Consider the following 11986-nt stretch of genomic DNA (forward strand, 5'->3'; position numbering starts at 1 on the left):
AGTGTGGGCATGCAGCCCTCCTTTTGAATGGCTTTCTACTTCATTAATACTTCATTTTTTTCTCAGTCTTCCATGAAATGTATTTCCAGAATATCCTTCTCTATGCTATTTGTTATCATTCATAATTTTCAATTACATGAGAAAAATAAAAAAAGGAGAGAGATAAAAAGCTGAATTGTTCTGTGGATTTCAGTGAAAATTTCAAATGCAGCCAGAGAAAATTTGAGCCCTGAAATCTTTGCAGTCTGTTCCCCTACCTGCTTCAGTAGTCAGCTCCTCTTAAACAATATTATGTTAACTAAAGCTCGCAATCAATCCTTTGGTCTTAGAAAAGCTGATTAAAATGGAAGATGTCTACTACAGATAAAGCAATGTTTTTTCTAGCTTGTGTAACGTCTGGATTATTAGAATTAAAAAACAAACAAACAAACAAACAAACACAACCAGAAACCAGAAAAAGAATAATGCCATTATACATCCAGGCTTTCGAAAGTATATTACAACTTATACACATATACCAGCAAACACATTACACCAAAGCACATACACCAAACAGAAAAGCCCTCTGCTGCCCTGAACATTAGTGAACTGAAAGTTGAGAATAAAAGAAACAAAAATATATTGTCAAAGAGTTCTGGGTTTTTTCTCTACCACATCCAGGTAGATAAGTGCCCACCCGTACTTCCTCATCCAGCCAAAGCATTCAGGTGCATAACTTGCACTGAATGATATGAGACGCTGACCTGTTCAGGTGTTGGACATTACAAAGCATGCCCCTGGGTGATAAAAGCCTCGCTCTGTGAACCTACCTATCTGACCGACAGCCCTCAAAAATTTGCATATGTGTGGCTCTACTGAAGACAGTATAAAAGCAATGTACATCATTCATTTAACTGGAAAAATCACATATATTTTTAATTAAGACAAAATGAGAAAAGAACAATATTATTTATTTAAAATGCTTAGAATAGCATACTTTGTGGAGACCATCTGTTTCAGGATTAAATAATTCATCAAGGAAATCCATCAAGGAAATATTGGATAGTCTAGAATTTTAAGTACCAGCAAAGGAATGTTCTGTATGTTCAGATATTATCTAACTACAAAAGTAGTATGCCATGTAATATATTCTAAATGACTTTAAGATACCATAAACAACATAGCTTTCCCTCAGATTTTTACTCCTGACCTAAAAAGTTTCCAAGAGCTTGCTCCTGCTACTCAACTCTAACTATCAATTATCTTCCTTCAGGATTTCTTAGACTTCAGCTTGTCTTCCTCCTACTTTTGTCTCCTTCATTTGAAAATTTCTTTTTGTTTCAATTATTTTACATGTGAAAATTTCCTGTCTTTATATGTCATGCAGCATCGTTCTCCCACTATCAGCATCTCTTCTTTTGTTTAGCATTCTGGCACAGAACTCTACTTTTCCCTTCCCAAAATAAAAATTCCATCATACTGGATGTGTAAAAAATTACCTAAATTCTTCTTGTTAGATTCCTTACATTAAATATGCCAAATTGTATGTATAATGAGATGACTTTCCAGTGAGCAGGGGTTTACTTTAATCAAGTGTGGAAACTATCTCATAAATATTCAGAAAATAAAGAGAATGTCTAAGGAAGGGAAAAAAAAATAAACCAAAAAAGAGACTACAAACCTCATCATATGTTGCTAAGAAATTAAGTATAGATGATGTAAGCATCACAAATAAAAGTGGGAAAAACAATCAGAAACTGTAGATACTCAATGGTAGATAAGTCTAAGGTAAGGAAAAAAAAATGTAACATAGGATGATAGATAAACAGTGTGTTTCAAAAAGATGGACCCAACATGTCAAAATTACACAAATATTGACCAATGGTTAATGAGTTATCAAGCTTTAGTAACCTTTTTTAAATGCTCTGCGTTACTTCCATCTGCTGTTCAGACTGTAAAAGTTTCATTTATGGCCAGCTTGTGGTTGCAGAGATACAGTGATTTCAAATTAGGTCCATCTTTTTGAACCTTATTTTAGAATAAACCAGAAAAGACGGGAGCTGGAAAAAATGTTATCCAAAGAGGATGAACTTGCTAAAAGATCAAGTTTGCAACACCATCAAGTCAATAAACATGAGAAAAAAAAAGTAAGTTGAACAAACAAAGAGGTGCTACAAGCAGTTTTAATGACGGTAAAGGAGAAAAGTAAAGGTATAGGAAAGACAGCTGAAAAGGGATGAGTTATGACACTAAGTCTAACAGCTCATCCTGGAAATACAAGAATTAAACATATCAAGAGATGAGTCAGTAGTTGGAAACAAATTACGAACAAGAGGAAGTCACAAAAACTAAGAAATATTAACGATAAACAGATGAAGGAACAGAGGGAAAACAATAGAACTTGAAGATACCATGAAATCTACACATCCAGAAGGTTCAATATTTAACAACAATGGGGAAGAAGGACACACAGCAGGAGTGTGTGCTTTGACTTGGCCAAAATACTTAGTACAGGAAAAATCCATAAGAAGCCTGACTTTTTGAGCATTCTGAAATCGACAAGAAAGAATCATACTTAGGAGAGAAATTATAATTTCCTTACTTTACCAGTTATAATTCACCAAGTGTTGCAGAAAAAGTTACAATACTAATTGTAAAACAAGGAGTACAAAAATATTTATTAGAAAGTGAAAAGAAGCAAATGCTTAAGAAATAAAGAAGAGTGTACTTAGAAATTCTGTCTAAAATGAGGAAGGAAGATAAAACAGATAGTGTCACTTGGGAGGTTTCATCCAGAAGACAATTGAAAGCTGATAAACCTACCTGTGCTATTAAGCTAAATACTTCCATAAAGAAATCTCAGAGGGAAGGAGGCGCTACTGCCTCTAATTAAAGACACAACTCAAAGTCCAGGAGCTGCTTAACAATATCAATTATAATGCCACTAATAACCAATTCAGGTTTGTGATTTTTCTAAACATTACCAGAGCCACAGCAATTTTTTTGTTGCTTTGAAGAAGTCTCAGCATTATTTTAAGATAATTAATTCTAAAGGATTAACTCAAAAAATCCCTTTAAAGGCAATAACAACAGACACTGGAATGTATTCAGGTTTGTTCTAAATCATATCCAAAGCAAGTGTATTCCACTAAAAAATAAGTCTGTCATTGTCACACAGATTAAAAGCTTGAAGAAAAAGAAAAGGGGAGTCAGGAGTAGAGGGGAGAACAAAGAAAACAAAAACTACAAAATTAAGAAGAGGAAAGATGGGAGACAATAATTATTCCATTTAATATTAAGCTATATATGTTAATATATTTATGTTATATAAAGAATACTGATGCAGAAGAGACTGATAGAATACAGTAACACATTTTTTTTTTTAAAGGATTTTTTAAAGTCCATTTTAAATTCGTTAGTAAACTAACTGAAAACTCAGTGGAAACTTGGAAGTAAGAGAGACTAAATAAGCCAACTAGGTGTCTGTATGTTAAAACCAAGCTGATCTGCTGAGTCTCTGAGGATATGTCTACACTCAAAGACACCTCTCAGATCCAATTTGGAGAGGTCTGAATTAGCAAGTCCATAAAGTGCTGTGAAGCACTTCCAGGTTTTACATAGCCGGGGTCCAAGTGCATTTGAACATTATTGGTCTGACAGAAAGGCACATTAGCTTAATATCACTCCCACTGGCCTTGATTATCTTGGAAAGACCCCACATTCCTCTACCTAGATTGTACACACAAAGGTGCTAAAATACACAGTACTAGCCACGGTAGTTTGGACAACACTCCAACTCCAACTCCAACACAACACTCAAAGAGTAGTGGTTAATTATTTGTACTGTTTAAAGATCAGTCACAATTGGTGTTCCTCAGGGGTCTATTCTAGGATTTAACCTGTTTACCATCTTTATCAATGATCTGGAGGAGGAGACAAAATCCTTATCAATCTGACAACACTAATTTGGACGATGCAGTCCATATATTTTATGTCATTTAGAGGGATCTAGAAAGGCTGAAAAATTAGGCCAACAGGCTGTCAGGAAGGTCAGCAAGGAGACATGCAATGTCCTGCACCCAGGATAGACTAACCCCTGAGTGAGTACAAACCTGGGAGTGCCTTATCGGGGAGCAGCTCTACTGAAAAAGACCTGGGAGTCCTAAGGCCAGTTGGCTAACAGTATATTGGGCTGTATTAACATGAGAGTAGCCAATGGACTGAGGAAAACATTTATTCCCCTTTACTCAGTTAGACCACCTCTGTAATACTGCATCCGATTTTTCATCCCCGCTTGTCCCCCATCCAAGACACTGATCCGTTGCAGTGAGCTTAGCAGGAGGCTCTGAAGCTGTGAGGGGCTGAAACACTCACCCTGAGAAAAAAGTCTGAGGCAGCTGGGCCTGCTTAGCCTGGAAAAAATAAGGATTTGGAAGAATAAGTAACAGCCTTCCAGTATCTAAGAGGTGGCTACTAAGAAGACAGAGCCAGGCATGTTACTGAGGTCCATAGCAGGAAAATGAGCAATAACCATAAATTGAATTTTAGGGGAGCAGGCTTTAATTAGATATCAGAAAAATAATTAATTATGAAGAAAATAATATTGGGAACAAGTTCCACTGAAATGTCGTAAAATTTCTATTCGTGGAGGTTTTCAAGACCCAACTGGACAAAACCATAAGGAAGATAATCTGATTAATAGTTGATCCTGTTTTGAGCAAGAGGTAGAACTAGATGACTTACCTTCCAACATGAAAATTTCTGCTGAGGAACTATATTCCCAGAGATTATACATGTAATGTAACCTACTCAGAGAAGCAGAAATATTTTAGCTGAAATAACTTCAACGTTTTGATCAGGAATATCCTCTTCTTCCTTTTCAAATGATTCAAAGAGCTGTTGTTGTAGAGACACCGTTGTTTAGTATGCTGTTAGGCCTCTTAATTTTCTAAATTTTAAAACTGTATTCATAATGCAGACAGCTCTTTCCATAAGAGACACAGGAGAAAATAAATTTTATGGTAAACTGAGCTACAGATATATTAAATTCTGATTACTAAGCAATCAATTAACAGTCAGGAATACACGTAGAAACAGAATTATATTTCCATTCAAATCACAAGCTTGCCCAGCTTGGTATCCTGTCTCTGACAACATTGAACAGAAGCTGCCTATTCAACAGCATGGGTCTAGGGTGACATTCCATGACACTTTCCCATAATACACTACCATCTCCTCGAATTCCCAGACCTTGTCGACTTCCTCATCCAGGGGAACTTTGACGTACCTTCAAGTTTAACAGCTTTTCATGGACTCTTCTCTCATGGATTCATCTGAACAGTTTTTTAATTTTTGTAAGTGTTTAGCATTCAAAGCATCCTCCTCACGTGCCAATGAGTTTTTAACATTTTAACAACATGCTAAGGAGATTTGTGATTTTTTTTTTATTTTTTTTTTTATTTTTGCAGCCAGATGCAATTACAGAGGCTTTTTTTTTTTAGTAAACATGGGGTGGGGGCGTGGGGAGGCAGGATACAGCATTTTTCCTTTTAACTATAAAGTTAACTTTCTCAAATATTTGCTAAAACTTATGTTAGGATTCTAATGTAGCCAACATCCTAATAGGGATAGATGGAGGAACCATAATAAATATGTGAAAACTAAGCACACTAAATCAACACTCATGAATGAGACCATTACCGAATTATTAGACTGTTATCCCTGCTGTGAAACCAGCCAAGGTGACTCAAGAAAAGAAACTGTCTTCCCAAATAGTTTGCAATCTAAAGGCGATTATTAACTAAAAAGGTGTTCGGATTTATTCTGGGACAGAATTCTGGCTGAAAACTTGGATGTGACCTGGCAATGTGCCCTTGCAGCCCAGAAAATCAATCGTATTCTGGGCTGCATCAAAAGAAGTGTGGCCAGCAGGTCAAGGGAGGTGACTCTGCTCTGGTGAGACCCTACCTGCAGTACTGTGTCCAGTTCTGTGGTCTCCAGCACAGGAAAGACGTGGACCTGCTCAAGTGGGTCTAGTGGAGGGTCATGAAAATGATCTGAGGGCTAGAATACCTCCCCTATGAAGAAAGGCTGAAAGAGTTGGGGTTGTTCAGCCTTGAGATGACAGGCTCCAGGGGGACCTTACTGCAGCCTTTCGACATATAAAAGGGGCTTATAAGAAAGATAGAGATCAGCTTTTTACCAGGGCCTATAGTGATCAGACAATAGACAATGGTTTTAAACTAAATGAGGGTAGATTTAGACTAGATGTAAGAATGAAATTTTATACAATGAGGGTGATGAGACACTGGAACAGGTTATCCAGATGAGTGTTGGATTCCGCATCACTGGAGGTGTTCAAGGTCAGGTTGGATGGGGCTTTAGGCAACCTAATCTAGTGAAAGATGTCCCTGTTCATGGCAGGTGGGTTGGGTTAGGTGATCTTTAAAGGTCTCTTCTGACCCAAACTACTCTATGATTCTAAACAAGGTAGACATAAGGAAAAATGGGCCACTCACATGTAGGCCAGTGGCTGGTCAGTACATTTGTCTGGTCAAATGTTGTACCCGCTCACCACAGTCTGTCCTATCTCATTAAGCTCTAGTCCTATGTTTCATGTAAGTATGTTTTCCAGTCCACATGTGTATGTGCATGATGTGCTAGAGAACATCAGACTGAACTGGAACCTCTGTTGGATGAGATTTCTCAGTGCCAGTCTCTCCAGAGGGACTGCAGGTCTGGGGGGCCCATAGGTCTGGGCACCAGTAACTGTAAGAAACTGGGTCCTACAGCACAGTTCGGGGTGGAAGGACTGAATGTCTAAAACCCACGTATTGTGGATGGGTTTGGATGTGAGCAATTGCAAACTCCAATCCCGATCAGCTGGATGGAAGGAACAAGATCAGGCTATTCATGCTGTTTACGTTGGTGCTGGTAAAAAAACCTGTTTTCTGTCTGCATTGATCAGCGTGGCCAGCCCAGTGTGCGTACCACACGGTGTGCGCATGCCCCTATGTGGGATGTATGCTTGGCCTTGCCACCGGCTAGGTCCCTGGGACACAGAACCACAGTAGCCTCACAGTTATCGCACCAGGACATGAGGCCCTTCCTTGAGTCATGCAATGCACCAAAGTTGGCTCTAGCAGACTACAAAAAAAACCTCCCTGCATCCTAAAGTTCATAGGATCCAGTCCCTCTAACTCAGTTTCTAAGGTTAGCCTATCAATAAAAGTATTTCTCATAAGCAATAATATCTGGGGTGATGACTGGTTTAATCTCACAGTCACTATGCATGTAAATAAGTGTGTTTCTCTAGTTTAAAAAAACAGCATCTAGTTTTAAAATATTTCATTAGAAAACTTTCTCAAACTATTTTCACATTTTCTTTTCCCTTTACAGCACAAAATAAACTCTCACTGCAACATTACCACCACAGGCAATAAGAATTGATCCGGGCTAAGCTTATTGGTTCTGACGTATGCTGACAAACACTTTGACCAGTTTTCTCTAAGACCTCAAACGCACCAAACCACTGAAATCATTTGCTTTTTGTCCACAGGCAAAAGAACTGCCTGTTACTAAAGCAAACAACCTTTGCTTCTGCCTTTGAGATCCTAAAAACTAACCATTCAAACTGACAGTACCAACCAGGGTCAAAATCTTATTGTGTCCTCAGGAACAGATTTAGGAGAGTCACACCTTAATTAGTCATGCTACCGCTGGTGAGAAAACACTGAAGAAAAAGCAACTGCTTTCATTTTACCTGGTGATATTATCATGCTCTTTCATTTAAAATAATAATTAATAACATCAATGTGTCCTTTTCTCACAAAAGGTCAGTTTTAGTAACAGTTTGTTTGACTGCTAGCTTACTTATGTCTTACAGCTGATGCCTGTGAGCTTCACATTCTCTCCTAAGCACTTACCAAATTATAACCCAGTTAAAGACAGCCTAAGCTCTCCTTTTAGCCCTGTCCCTGATATTTTCTTAGCTTCCCTCGGAAACCCAATGAAAAATACTAGATGAAGGGACTTAAGTGGTATTTAGAGCATCTGTTTCTTGAAGTCTTGAGTCATATAGGTCTCCATTAATACTTGTTCCTCAAAGTAAAAAGTCGATCATGCTACAGCAGCAATAATTCTTTTCATTTGTCAAATTACAAATTATGGAAGAACTTGAAATATTTAAGTCCATTTTGGTTCAACATCTTCTACTTGCATAGTGTCCTCCATAGAATCTAATTTTTTACTCTATACTAAAGTATCAGATCAGTAAGTGACAATGAAATCTCCATTCTCTTTACAGCCTCAGGTTCTTTCTGCTCCTTGCTACTCAGACCAGCAAACGCAACTTATTTAATGTAATTTCACACTAATCACGCATTTAACTGCATCATTACCTTGATGCCTTTCCTTGATTCAAATTTCACATTCATGTCAACTGCAAACAAGCCACCATTTCTTCTTTTGAAACCAGCCCTGAGGAGAAGGACTTGGGAACACTGGCGGATGAAAACCTGGACATGAACCAGCAATGTGCTCTCGCAGCTCAGAAGGCATCATCAAAAAGAAGGTTGTATCAAAAGCAGTGTGGCCAGGAGGTCGAGGGAGGTGATTCTGCCCCTCTGCTCTGCTCTGGTGAGAGCCCACCTGGAGTCCTGCCCCTGTGATATATGCTTTTGCAGAAAGGAGTTTAAGCTGGGTTCCTGATGAAGCAGACTTACTGGCTGGAGTGGCAGGAATTCCTAAACATACATATTCCTAGTATCTATAAAAAGTACCAACTAAATGCTCCACATTACTCTAGGAAATATCAAAGCTCTTAGAGAATTTTCATAGTTCTTAGCAATTTATTTAAAAAACAGTAAAGCAAAATATTTAGTAATCGTTAATATTTTATTCTATTTACTCCACTTTTATAGAGATTTCACACTTCAATTTACTTGGAGATACTGGTTAAAAAAAATCCTCTTTTGCAGTTAAGATGGTCAAGTTTCGCATTTAAAATATCTTCCTATTAAAACAACCACTTTAATGTGAACTTTATATATGAATTTTAATAGCATATAGTGCAATGAATGCACAAGTTTCAACCCAGTCTACAATACTGTGAAATCAATTGTTCTCTGAATGACTGCTCATATCCATTCAGCATGAATTACTGCTTTATAAAGTACGTGGATATTTTTCCCTTGTGCACAACAAAATACACTGTGTCTAGTTTGACAACAAAAAAAGGAGAAAGATTCATATTTTCTACTGCTTATTCAACTTTTGTGTACTGGAAATCTCATTTTTCTAATTGTCTCAAGATGTTATAGTGAACAATTCTCCCAAATAATTTTTCTGAGTGAGTAGTTAGTTCATACACCCTTACTTTCTTCCTTTTATTAAAAAAAAAAAAAAGTCAGTAATTTCACAGTAGAATGAGTCATTCATAATCTCTAGACTACTTATTACATATAAAAAACTTTAGATGCATACATTATTGTTACTTATAATAACCAGCAACTACTACAAATGGCAGAAATTACAAGGTTGATTCCCACCTTAAAAACAAGAGAAACTACAAAAGTCAGCTTTTAGATTAATTCATATAAGGACATGTTTGCAATTTTCTAATCTTGCAATCATTGACTTTAAGACTAGATAGTAGAATACAATTTAGCACATGTATAATCTCAGACCCAGAGTGCTGTGGTGGTTGTATCATTTGCTCTATCAACTTCTCTTCAGAGTAGGAATCAAGCACCATTATATTCAATATGAGATATTGAAGCATTCAAAATATTCTAAGTTCACAACTGCACATGCAGTCTTAACAATGGAAAACCTTAGTAAATAAATTTATCATTCCTAAAAATCATGAAATGCTCTATTTCACACACAAACCCTCCTGATTTAATTTAGATAAAAACTGCTTATGAAATATATGCAACTTGGAAAAGCATTCTGGGCAATATGCAATTACTTATTCTATATGTACTGCTAGTTTCAGCATTAACCTTGAAGTAATAATAGCTCTTATATTTACAATCAGCTAACTGACTGTTAACTGACAGTTAACGTGGAACACCTATTTTTTTCCTCGATAGCAATATCATAGCATGACATAAAACTTCTGTATAAGCAAGAGTCAAAAAGCAGGAAAGAAAAAATGTCCATGTTATAAACTAATTAAGTGTAATTGCATTAGAGAATGGAGTTTTTTCTAGATTAGAGAGTTTGAAAAGTTAGTAACATGGCTAACAACAATAATTATAAGATTAGCTGCCTTAATTACTAGTCTAAAATGGAATGCTGAAAAAAAGCCTTACTTTCTATAGCACCTAAAAGGATGATATAAAAAATGAACTAGGTTTTGGCTATTACTTCACTGAAATTCAACTCCAGAAAGGTATTAATTCAGTGGTATCAGTTTAGCTAGCAATATACAATCTAAACAACACAGACATTAGTAGCAAGTGATAGGACAAGAGGAAATGGCCCCAAGTTGTGCCAGGGGAGGTTTAGATTGGATATTAGGAAGAAATTCTTCACACAAAGTGTTGTCAGACTTTGGAACAGGCTGCCCAGGGAAGTGGTGGAGTCACCATCCCTGGAGGTGTTTAAAAGGTGTTTAGATGAAGTTCTTAGGGACATGGTTTAGTGCTAGAGTTAGGTTATGGTTGGACTCGATGATCCTGAGGGTCTCTTCCAACCAAAATGATTCTATGACATTAAAAAATGAAATCCATAAATGAAGTAATTTATGAAATGTTTTCAGGCTTACAATTAAAATTAGCTTAAGCCAGAGGCAGATCTTATTTTGGAGAGAGTGACGTTCAAATCCAACAGAGTTTTATAAATCTTTCTCTGATGTTCTGATACAGTGACATGCAATGACTGCATTACACAACAGAGGTTTAGGAGAACAGTATTGCAAAAATACTCCATGTCTATTGTTATAAGGTGGCAGAAAAATATGATCATGTTTGTTCTTGGGCATGGGCCTCAATTCTTTCTCTGCATTGTTGGCTTACATTTCATTTATATTCACAAAACAACTATTTTATTGCAGAATCACCATACAGACACAACTCTTGTCATGCAACCAGATTACTACTTTTTGTTTGACAAGGAAAATAAATGGGAATTTCCTGCTAGTCAGAGTTTATCTTTTATTCTCTTTTATTTATTTATTTATCTTTTATTAAATAACTTTGTTAAAGAAAATCATTCAAACACTTGCTAAGAACTTTATATTAATAAATTACACAGCATGTGCACTGAAAAACATCCCCATATTTACCACCTCGTATACATTTAATTTATTCTTGCTTTCCTCTGAGGATTTGCACTTATGTCATATCAAATGTATTTTTATTAATTCTGCCTATGTATATATAAGTACAGAAGAACTCAGATGCAGCTTCAGTTCAACAAGAGAGCTACACAGGCACATTTCTGCTAAGGGCCCCTTACTTTATAGTTGCAAGTATATCAACACTTGATGCAATTTGTCCTGGAAAAGAAGGCAGGAAGAATAAGTAAATAAAGACAGTATTTTATACGTGAGTAATTCTCCTCAGTATCAGTGATGTTCTGTGTTCCAGAAGTATACATACTGTGAAAAGAAAAGACAAATTTAATACCTATGGTGTTTATAATTTTGTGGCTTTTAAATTTCTTAAAGCTATCTTTGCTGTTGTGTTTCCAAAAGCAGCAATGAGCAAAATTCAATTACTTCATTTGTACCAATCATTTTTTTTTTATACTTCTCCAGAGAACATTTTGATTCATCTACTGACCAAAGGAAATAGTTGCAGCTTTTAAACCCTATCTTCTCAAGAAAATTTCTCTATAGTAATCATTCTACCTGACTATATGGTTACAGTAAATGTAATGAATTTACTTAGGAACTCTTAGGGTAACTCAGCTTACTACTTCTTCTGTTCTGTTCTGTTCTTCTGTTACTAGTGAATTTTACATTCTGTTAGACGGCCTGCTCACCTCGGCTGCTCTTCTG

At 36.5% G+C, this 11986-nt stretch overlaps 1 protein-coding gene across 13 annotated transcripts in view; it reads right to left on the reverse strand.

Annotated features, from left to right (window-relative positions):
• IMMP2L (inner mitochondrial membrane peptidase subunit 2) overlaps positions 1–11986 on the reverse strand; it is a 461654-nt gene that overhangs the window by 279694 nt on the left and 169974 nt on the right. The window lies entirely within an intron of this gene.

Source organism: Columba livia, chromosome 1 (assembly GCF_036013475.1).
Source record: "Columba livia isolate bColLiv1 breed racing homer chromosome 1, bColLiv1.pat.W.v2, whole genome shotgun sequence".
NCBI classification, from domain to species: Eukaryota; Metazoa; Chordata; class Aves; order Columbiformes; family Columbidae; genus Columba; species Columba livia.